The sequence below is a fragment of the Drosophila subobscura genome, chromosome dot (genome assembly GCF_008121235.1).
Source record: "Drosophila subobscura isolate 14011-0131.10 chromosome dot, UCBerk_Dsub_1.0, whole genome shotgun sequence".
Lineage (NCBI taxonomy): Eukaryota > Metazoa > Arthropoda > Insecta > Diptera > Drosophilidae > Drosophila > Drosophila subobscura.
In genome coordinates, this window is record NC_048535.1 from 691556 (window position 1) to 703990 (window position 12435).

Genomic DNA, 12435 nt, shown 5'->3' on the forward strand with positions numbered 1-12435 from the left:
AATCGGTGGCGATCAGAGTGGAAAAGACGCGAAATTTTGTCCCGAAACTGCAAGTCCAAGGACGCCCTAAGGCGCTAGCAGACCCAAAAGCCACACTAATAATGTCGCAAATTAGTAACAAGGACTTTCTAAGGCCCAAAGAGGTTCTTTTTCGCATAATACTATCAATTTTTGTTCTAGATGGCTAAGTTTGGCCATCGTTCCACCGCCTAAAACATACTTACACCATTTTACATCTACCGGCACTTTTCGCGTGGTAGGTAAATAATGGTAAAGCAAACCCGAAAATTTCAAATTAGCATAAAAATTTGACCACGGATGATTGAGAACGTGTTATCTGGTCTGATGAGTCCAAAAATTCATATGGGTGGTAGTAATGTTAGCGTAAGACCGAAAAAGGCTTCATGGGACATCATTTAAAAGCAAACCATGAAACATGCCGGTAGATATAAAATGGTGTAAGTATGTTTGCGGGGCGGTGGAACGATGGCCAAACTTAGCCATCTAGAACAAAATTGATAGTATTATGCGAAAATAACCTCTTTGGGCCTTAGAAAGTCCTTGTTACTAATTTGCGACATTATTAGTGTGGCTTTCGGTCTCCGTTAGCGCCTTAGGGCAATTTTGGACTTGCAGTTTCGGGACAAAATTTCGCGTGAAAGTTTTCCACTCTGATCGCCACCGTTTTGACTAATGCAATGTTTTTCAGCAGTATTAGCTATCGTATAGCCATTTTCAGTGAGCTACACAATAATATTTACATTTTCTAGATATTGTTTCTTCAGCCTCAGGTACAACATGGGCACTATTTAATAAGTTCATGAAATCTGCTTCGATTATTATGAGAAATGTCTTAATTTGATGTTAGTATTACTAGAATATAACCAAAAAAAAAAAATTTAACATCAAATGTGCAGGCATATTGTTGATTAGAAAATTTTGAAATATTAAATAAGTGAAAACAACGAAAAGTGCATAAATGAGTACATGCGACTTTTTTTAGTTTTTTATTTTTCGCTATTTAAAAGCTTCACATTTGTGATTTTCTGGTGTTGCCTATTTGTTAAGGATAAAGTGATTAATGTCTACAAAAAAATTGGCTACGTTTGCATTATGCGTTTAGAAGTTATGGGCGACGAAAGTCAGTTAATGTGAACATGTACTCATCATTGCTCCCCACTGTACATACATACATATATGAACATATGTATGTACATACATGTACATATGTACATAAATATGTATAGTGATAGATATATGTACATACATATACACACCTAAAGTGATAAGTTTCAAGACATCAAATCCTGTTTGTACGTATGTACATACATACATAGTAGAAAACAATTATTTTATGACTTATCGATATTGGAAAGCAGCCCTTCTTGACCAATTGTTCCTCTGCTGAAATCAATATTTAAAGACCTTCCTGGTTTGGTATTCGCATTTTGGCTGCGTGGCAGGGGTGATTGAATGGCATGGCCCAGCCCAAGCACTTGTCACTTTCCGTTTTGTTTTCCGTATCCCTCTGGCAGCGTGCGACTTACTGATATCACAAGAAATACGCCCCATTTTCCACTCCTTTTCTTTTCCGTGTGAAGTCTTGCGTACATGCGATAAGCGGAACGACGCTATTTTTGTTATATATATTTATTTTACTTTTCGTTCAAAGCACAAGAAAAACTGTTGCCCGCACTGCTAGTCCTCACACACTGGCTGCACGACTTCGATCCAAAAATGGCGAATGGTTCATGTTAAAGATGAATTACTATATTCAACCATACCCATACAATATTAATTTCTGATAGCTACAGATTCCACATTTTGTAGACTTTATGAAGAAGAATATGAAGAAGATCTGGTGGAGGCGCTGTTGTAATTAGGTATGGGTATTTCTTTTACATTTTTAAATAAAAAAAATATACGAATCATATTTTTGTAAAATTAAACCCATTTCATACAGTTGAGACATCAATGGGCATATTTATCCAAAATTATCGTTAAAATCCACTTAATAATTAAATTATTAATACCTCTCATCAACTTTTAATGAATCAAATTTGGCCAGCCTACAAAAAATGTTTGGATCGCCGCTTGCTCAATTTGTTTTATTAATTTACTTCCTCGTATTAACTGCGAGTATTTTCAGATGGAACCGTTTTCATGGAAACATAAAAGCACTTGATACACCCTACTCGTATTCGTAGTAGATATGTATGTACATACATACATACATACATATGTGCCAAAAACATAAAAAATAAGAAAATCTGAAAGTATGTAAGATAAAACAAAATTATTTTAGCAAATTTCGACTTTCTCAAATATTCAAATTACTTTCTTCAATGCCAATCCATGTGCACCAACCCCGACTCCTCCCTCGGCTTTTCATACTCGTTGTCCGTGAGATATAATTTACAGAAAATTTGCTTAATCCATAATAAAACGCTACAATTATCGCACTTGAAAATCCGAGTTAGCACCGTCGCACCATTGGTCCCCCCACTGGGAATTCAAGTAACGAGCCATTAAACAATTAAAGCAGCACTAGACTCAGGCTCAGAGCAGGACCCAGAGCTACAGCCGCAGCCAGAATCAGCTATGTGTATGTATGTATGTACATATGTCCAGCCAAGCATTTGACCATCCAACCAAATACAAACAACGTGAAGCATGCGAGTTCGAAGCAACGGGGAACGGAACTTGAGTGTATGTGTATGTGGGTGTGGTATGAATGTATATACATATGTATGTACACAAATTGTTTTGTGTGAGCGAGGGAGAGGAGATGGGAGATGTGCTGTGCAGCTTTCCATCCGCACGCCCATCTCTGAAAGAGACAACCACTGTGAATATGCTTCAATTATTATGAGCTTCAAGCGGCCGGCCGCACCTCCCAAGCGTTACCACCAGCCTGACGCGACTATCACTTAACAAGAGACCAAAACCAGTGCCCATCCTAACCCTACCCTAGTGTACCCACCGTACAAAGAAAAGTATGGTAGAGAAAAAACAGAGAGGGAGTGGAAAAGGAAGGTCAGGATGCGTACATTGTATGTACATAGGTCTGCAGTTTGCCTGTTGAGGATTCATACGTAATTAAAAGGAACCATGCTGCTTTCAAAGGATCGTAACTGGGGTTTATCCTGCCCGCTTACTGACGCGTCAAAATACTGCTCACAACTCGGGGTTAAACAACTCGTAGAACAATTATTCGTACTCGTTTATTGATCTTGCCTCGTACATTGTACATCAACATCAATTTTAACTCTTGTTGGTTGGCAATGAATAACTGGGATTGCTTGAACTTATATCTTTGAGTTACAGGAATACACATATTAGATTCGTGTAAGTGTATGCAAGAGGCAGGTGGAATCGATTTTGCCATATTAAGCACATATCACATGTTATCTTCATCAGAATCGACGTTTTTCTTCAATAAAGATGAAGATGTAGAAAAAATGTAAAATGTCAAATGTAAAATTCAAAATGGAAAGGGACGTGTGAGACGCTTCTTACGCGTCACAACTTTTATACCCGGTACTCAGTACTACATCTGTACCTTAGAGGTTTTTTTTCAAATTTTACATTTATTCTTCATCTGTTATCTACATCTAATCTGATCCCCATTCGGTGATCTGATAGATATGGTTAGTTTTCTTTTATCTTCAAAACTGTAGCTTTGGGGGGTTTTCGACCCTTTGCGTGGGCGGAAAGCGCGATGCTCATTTTTGAAATACACTTGTAACAGTGTGAGCATACAGAAGTCTGGATGCAAAATTTGGTTGCTCTAGCTTTTATGGTCTCTGAGATCCAGGCGCTCAACAAGACGGACGGACGGACGGACAAACGAACAGACGGACGGACAGACAGACATGGACAGACTTTATAAGGTCGGAAACGTTTCCTTCTGTGCATTACATACATCCATGCATTACATACATTTACTCTTCGAGTACCGGGTATAAAAATTATAAGGTTACATACACATGTACTAATATACATACATTTACATGTTGACATATGTATGTATGTACATACTTGTGTACATACTGACTGAATACTTAAAGTGAGACTAAGAGTGTTAACTCATTAAGGCTGCTCCGTTTGGATACAACATTGGATTTTGCTTAAATTTGTTTTTCATCAGTTTAAAATCTACGCATTTAGACTGGATATAAACATTCGTATACAAATTCAATCAGGTACTGCAGTATGTATTAAAGTATGTAAAAATATACCATCATAAGTATTGTATGTACATATGTATGTTTATGTTACATATGTATGTTTATTAATCATCATGAACAGCCGTGGCTGATCCGTCGTTCTGTCCTTCCCTATATGTGTGTATATTACAAGCATTGTATGCTAGCCAACCTTTCCAGATGGCCGTAACGTTCTAATCGCACACAACTAATCCCAAAAATATATCTATGTATATGTATGTATTCATATACTATGTATATATGATACTTTAACTTTTCGTGTCCGTAAGGCATTGTAATCGCCCAACAAACCAATTGCAGATATTCATATGCAAATTATAGGAGAAACTTTTTTCTCAAACCCAACTCTCAGAGAAAAGCATTTAACATGTCCAAACATTATTTTTTTTCCAGTCGCCTTGTCCCGTTGCTCTCAAATACACATACATTTGTATGTACATCCGCTTAAGAGAAGGCATGATTAAATCGCATTAAATTCAACCGAGCGAAATATCAAAATTCTGAGTCTGAAAATATTATCAGCGGATTAGAATCAAATTTTACAGTGCCACCACTTCACTCCACCCACCCTCTCCCACTCGTGACCTCGCAATCTATCTGCGCTCTGTCGAGCTCCGTGCGCCAGTCATACATAAGGGCGCAAACTTTAACAGTAATAAGAACAACAAGCAGCATGCAAACAAGTGGCATGGCATAATGCTCGAAAATTCCTGAAAGTGGGATGGATAGAAGGACTCTGGCAAATACTATGCACAAAGGGGTTTGGAATCTGTTGTGGTGGGGTTGGGTATAGAACTGCTGAAGACTTGAATGCATGTGAATGAAAAGCTTCGTATTTAAAAGACCAACTTAGTGGAATAAATAGAAATGCTATACATTTATCTTCCCTCTTTTAAATTATCATCCTTTATAACTAAACTAAATTCAATAAGATATACGTACTCATATTTACATATGTACATAAGTACATATGTATACGGAATGATAAGTCCGGAAATGAAACACTGTTCAGGATCACTCATTATACCCGGTACTCGAAGAGTAAATAGGATATATTGTATGTACATATACATACATATATTGGTCAGCATCAATAGCCGAGTCGATATAGCTATACATATATAGCTATGTTTAGCTATGTTTGTTTGAAAAATTGTGTTTGAAGACTCATGTGATATCAGACTGAATCAAGTTTGTTTCAAAATTTCGCACCGCCCCTTTCGCCCCTACAAAAGGACGAACATCATCTACAGCCACAATTTTGTAGATACATAAGTATGTGTACAAAGAACAAACTAAAAACGCAGCTCCGTAAAGAATGGAAAATGGATCAGATCGGGTCATTATCATAGCCAGAACCTGGGGGAGGGGGTCGAGCTAAAAGGTCGTGCTAGCGTGAGTAGTGATGTAGATGACAGATTTCGAAAAATTGTTATATTCGAAAAAATCATAATAAAAAAACATACATATGTACATAAATACTGAAAGAGTACCGGGTATTAAATTGTGACGCGTACGAAGCGTATCTATTACTAATGGGGTAATACTGAGTCTGTTGTTTATGCTGATCAAGATGCTGTTCGCTACTCGATTTAAATCAATGATCGAAACTTTAGCAATTTACTTGCGCGTATGTATAGCGTATATTGCGCATACATACATATGGATTTTTAAACAACGTACATACATACAACATGAAAATGCACAACCCCTCACACAGTTCGGTCTCCAAGCCAAGACTGATCGTTTCCTGACAAAAAACGCTTGCACATATGTACATACATATGTATGTATGTATGTACATCTGTATATATATAAACTCCTGAAAAATAGTACAAATAAAACCATAATTGCATGTTTTCACACGAGAATCGATAGCGCTCTCGGACCGACGGCTTCGCCTGCTTCTCCGTCGGCGTCTCCGCTCCGACGCTGGGGTTGCGAGTGCTACTGAGATGGGATGGTGATCAAGAGAGTTTGAAAGTTTCCTTAGGCGAAGGCACGCTGACTTTGCCCACACGCTGTGCCAGTGAAGATCAAAATGTTCGATCTGCCCAAAACAACGAACGAATAACAATGAGTGGAAGTTGCAAGGATATGCAGCAGGGCTCTGTGAGATTGAATTCAAATTCATTTGTACATGTTTGTATTTGTGTGCGTTTCTAGGTCTGTCGACGTTTAATTACATAAAATACCTGGACGAAGACCCTAACCCTGGATTACAAATCCAGACTTGTTGGACAAACATTGCTCCATAATTAGGTTCATATTTGGTACCCATGCGCAAACGTACCGCACATATGTATGTACATATGTATGTAGTACTTACTTACGTACATGTGTACATGGAATGTACATACATACATATGTAGAAACATACATATGATTTACATATTTACGTACAAATCTCAAACTACAGACAAACTCCATTTATGTGCGGTAATCATCAAGTGGTCCTCTACGGGGCGAGAGTGAGGCCACTTGACAAACCGCAAACCAAAATCACACCCCGCCCGCAACCACACAACAGCATTGGAAATTGAAAAGAGCAAGCATTGAACGAACCCAAGCACGGACGACCTGCGTGTGCAAATATTTATACTATACACTTTATAGCAACAGCTCCTAAATTCGGGAAAATATCTTAAAGGAGTTGCGAATGAAATATGGTCTGTAATTCTCTTAGAAGATATCTGCTGAATAATGTAAGTATTTACCTTAAGTTTGCGGCAACCCCTATATGCAAAAACATGCACGTGTTTTGCTGACTGCTGACTGATTAATTATATTACTTAAAATACAAAAGAATAATTTAGCATTAACGCAATTAATTAAATATAAAGGAAATTTAAATTTAATAAAAAGTGTTTTTTTGGCTGTACATTATTCAGCTAATAAGAAAAAAATTTCGAACTTAGCTTCAACCACAAACCTAAACATTCGTAATTTGTAAAATTAGGAGTAGGAACGTGTTAGACGCTTCTTACGCAATTTTTTTACGTGAAGTTTTGAAATACACTTGTAACAGTGTGAGCATACAGAAGTCTGGATGCAATACTTGGTTCTCCCTATGGTCTCTGAGTTCTAGGCTGGACAGACGGACGGACGGACGGGCAGACAGACATGGCTGATCGAGAACATATATGTATGTACATATGTATATTTTATGGGGGTCGGAAACGTTTCTTCTGTGTGTTACATACATCCACTTTCCCCCACAAATACAATATACCCTATACCCTATATAGCGATCATATCCGGCAAATAAATTAATGCTGTTCCGTATCCTTGTAGCTACAAGTTTCTCGATATAATTAGCAGCAGTTAGGCGACTCAACTGTCATTTTGGACAGATGCCCAGCCAAAACGCGGATTTTACTTTCTCGGAGACGCTTTTTGAGTCAAGTAGGATGAAAAGCCTAGAGTTCCTCGGCCTGCTGAGAGTGGCTCCTGTCCGAAACCCTCACCCTTCGTCATCCTTTGCTCAAAACGACTACTTGTTCTTTAATTTAGCGGTCCAAGGTGTAGTTTTCTACCATATTTAATCCATACTAAATTTACTAGCTTGATAAACATGCCGACAATTAGAATAGGGACGCAGGACGCACATCTCCGTAAAGATGAGTGAATCATTTGAGACCATAAGTAATAATTTGTATTTATGTAAAAAAATAATTTGTGTAATTAAATGACTGCTTAAAAAAATAAACTAGGATGCTATAATGCGCAAATTGCCGTCAAAGTTCCTAGAATTACACATATGTATAACAGTAAAATGGAACTTAACTAGATGGCGCCACAAGTGCTGGAAAAAACCAACGCCAGAGAGCGCTTTCTTGTGTTTATGGCTTATGTACATTTTATGTAATGTAAATTGTGGACAATTTTTGAAATGTTTTGATTGGTTAAATACCGTTAAAGCTTAAAGATACTGAAAGATAACGAAAGTTTAAAAAGTATATATTTTCGATACCGATACAAATTCAAGGTCGAATTCAATTGGCGTTCTAATATCTAATAATAATATCTATATCTTAAATCAACAACTTAAATGCTAGTCCCTTGGATCCGTCAAGCTCACCAAGATAAATAGTTTGATGACCTTTAGAGATTGTCCGAAAGACTCCAGCTTTCCTTCATTAACCTGCCTCAGGCTGAAGGGCATTCCATCCAGGTCCAACTGCGTCGCACTACATCCTTAACTTGCTTCAGTCCCTAAACTTGGACGGATAGCACAATGCCCGGTGGGCTTCTGCGCGACAGCATCCTCCCATATAGTCTATACAACGAACAATTGTTTTTTCAGAGCCCCCAATGACTTATAACACTACCCGACAAAATCCAAAACATTGTGATTTTTAGGATTTATTTTTTTTCGACTTTTCCTGAGTTTTATAACTCAAAATTTCGTAAAAATACCTCACAAAACTCAACACTTTTGCATTTTAAAGCTTAATATTTTTCAAACGGTAAGTCAAAACCACACAGAATTTGGGTACATTAGCTTTAAAGAATGACTAAGTTCATTGCAACCAAATTTAAGATATTTGAGAAGAAGCACCTCTAATCTGAAGAGACCAGAAATGCCCGAAACAATGTTTAACCAACATTCGCCTTGTGCCTCTATGCAAAGACAAACGGCTGTGCAGTTTATATAATTCAATAGGCATAAAAGATCTATATATATAAAAGAAAGTCGTATTTGTTACAACACTTATAACTCGAGAACGGCTGGACCGATTGCCATGGTTTTTGATTTGTTGGATTTGATACATAAATGATACATGCAGAATACATCTTAAAAACAACTTATGGCCTGTTTGTTGCGGCCTTAAAGCCAAAACTTTATTTTTTTCAGAAGACATCATGTGTGTGTTCAGGAATTTGTCTAAAAAGTTCATTTGTTCATTTGTTGTTCATTTGTATTTGTTTAATCATATTTAATATTTGTTTTATTTATTTGTTTAATTTTGTATTAATCATTTTAATAACAATGCCGCGTCCTAGAAGATCTAATCTTTCCCAGCGAAGCCGTAATGCAATTAGGCAACGGAATATCGCGAGTCAATTATCTGATGGAGAACGAGAAATTGCACGAGAACAGCGCCGCGTTAGTATGGAGCAAAGAAGGGCCTTTATTCGTGCTTCTCAAACACAAGAGCAAAGGGAGAGAAATCGTCGAGCTTATCGTACAGATGAACAGAGGAATAATCTTCGAAGTGCAAGAAGAAATGTTTCAAGTATTGATTTGAATCGAGCAGCGTTTCTGTATGATTGCACCATCGACTACAGCTTGAATCGTTTAGTTCGCATTGGTCCAATGGACGTTGTTTGCCAGCATTGTGGAGCATTGAAGTTTGCTGGTGAAACGCCTGGTTTGTGCTGCCTTAGTGGTAAAATGAAATTGCCATTATTGGTCCCGCAACCAGAGCCATTGTGCTCCCTGCTTTATGGCGAAACACTAGAATCATGACATTTTCTAGCGTTTCTGCATTGTTGAACGATCTATCTGCTGATGATTTCTCGAAGCAATTGCTGACTATCGGTAAAGGCCGTTTTCCTGTTGACAAATCGAGCGGTTTGATTTCATTTCCTACAAATTTTAGCAATTTCGTATCATCTAAAGTCGAGCTTATCAACAAAGTATTCCCGGATATCATTGCTAACCACAAAAATACTAAATGGTTAAGTGAGCGAGCAATTTTGGCCGCTAAAAATAAAGATGTAGATGACCTCAATCTTATAATTCAAAATCAAATCGTAGGTACTCTGTATTCATTCAAATCTATCGACTGTGTAACAAACGAAGAAGAAGCCACTAATAATCCAACTGAATTTTTAAACTTCTTGGATGTGCCTGGTTTACCACCGCACAATTTAAAACTTAAAGTTGGCTCGGTAGTCATCATGCTTAGAAATTTAAACCAACCAAAACTGTGTAATTGAACGCGTTTGGTGATAAGAAAACTGATGAGCAATGTGATTCACGCGTCGATACTTAAAGGAAAATTTAAAGATGAGGAAGTTCTATTTCCAAGGATTCTGATGATCCCAACGGATATGCCCTTTGAGTTTAAACGAATTCAATTCCCGATTCGTCTTGCCTTCGCCATGACGATCAACAAATCACAGGGCCAATCCTTGGCTATTTGTGGCCTCAATCTAGAAAATTCATGTTTTTCTCATGGTCAATTGTACGTGGCATGCTCACGTGTCGGCAAACCATCCGCTTTATTTGTTCTTGCGCCTGACCAAAAAACAAAGAATGTCGTTTACTACAAAGTGCTCTTGAATGAAAATCCTATTACCATCGCATTCGATCATTGCAACCTATAGAAGATGCACAGCATAAATTCTTGCAAATATACTTCATGGGCAATATGGAAGAACAACTTGACAGGCGTCAAGGGACCAACACTGCTACGAAGAGAGCAATTCTCCTAGATCTGCAGCAAATGCTTCATGAACATCATGCATTGGTCAGGCTGTTCAAGACTGCTTTAGAGCGCATGCCAAGTGATTGCAATTCGGTCAAGTCAATTAAATACATTTGCAAATATGTCACGAAAGGGAGCGACATGGCGGTTTTTGGTATCCAAACATCCAAAACCAACGATGAATTCACGCGCTATCAAGTTGGTACTTTTTTGTTTCTATCCATATAAACATATTATTTTGTATCATTGTTTTACTTTCATCAAAGCCTAAATTAGTTCAGCTAAAAAGTAACACGACATTCATTGACTGTTAGGCGGTGCGAAGTTCGCCGGGTCAGCTAGTATAGAAATAAAATCAAAGAAAACACCTTCCTTCCACCATAATGAGGCGAAAACCACCCAAAGCTACAATTTTGAAGATAAAAGAAAACGCCATTCTGTAGGAATGACCAGGTATTTAAATTAGTTGTTAATACATGTTTTTGTATAGTTGTCTGTAGTTATTAAATTGTCCAATGTTTTGTTCGTGTGTCTTTTTAGCTTGGTTCTAACAATTGCACGTGTTTTCTGTAGAATATTACTTTTGCACAGAACACCACAGCACAGAAGTTCAAGTTACCCCTTTTCGAAAAATTTTAAATTTTGCAGACGCTTATGAGTTTACTCATGCAGCGCTGCTGGAGGTCTGGACCAACAACATTCGTGAAGCAGACGCAATAAAATGTTGTAATTTAAAGATTATTGACAAAAACTGACTATTTAAAGATGAATCTATTACACTTCAATCGAAAATTATCCAATTTATTGTTTAGTTAAACAAGTACTAAGCGAAATTCAATTGTACGTTGGAGCGATTCCAATCAAATGACTTTTAACCAAACAATCATTCAATCAGTCAATCAAATATATTTTCTTAAAGTTCTAAAATGTTTTAAAGGATCTTTTGTCATAATTAATCTTTTGAACACCTTTTTTTATAATTAATACGACGTAAATGGGTTCCAGTTTGTATGGGGCCGGGAGGTAGGCGGGGTTCAAATGACTAAATGTTTTTTCCGAAATTCTACTTTAGTCTAACGAACATTCATGCCAATTTTTAGAGCTCTAGCTCTTTTGGTTTGGTTAATGCCAAAAAAACGGTCTTTTTACCCATAGTGCAGTGGCTAAACCCACTGTCCCGCAACTTATATTTGTTTTTTTCACATTCTCTCATTCACTTTCTGCTTCTGCAGTGTTCGGCCTCTGCCGCTGCTGTGACTCTGCACCACACACTGCACTCTTGGGAAGGGGGCGAGCTAAAGGAGCGTGTTGGCGTGAGAAGTGTTGTAGATGTAGATAACAGATGAAGAAAAAAATTGACAAAGCACCGCTAAGGTACAGATGTTTTCTGAGTACCGGGTATAAAAGTTGTGACGCTTAAGAAGCGTCTCACACGTCCCTTCTCGTTCGTGATACGCCTGCACTCGGCACAGTCTGATGCCAGTTTAGCGCCCATACAAGACCCCGATCCCTTGCTTGTCTGCGATCTAATGGACAAGCACTTCCAGTTCTCGTCATTGCGTCGCGCCTAGTTCTCGACACTGTCCATGCTGTACGAGCTGCACAATCAGGGCCAGGAAAAGTTCGTATATATGTACGTGCAACAACTGCAAGAAGGCCGTCGAGACGCGGTATCATTGCACCGTATGCGATGACTTTGATCTGTGCATTGTGTGCAAGGAGAAGGTCAGGCATCCCCATAAAATGGAGAAGCTCGGCTTTGACATCGA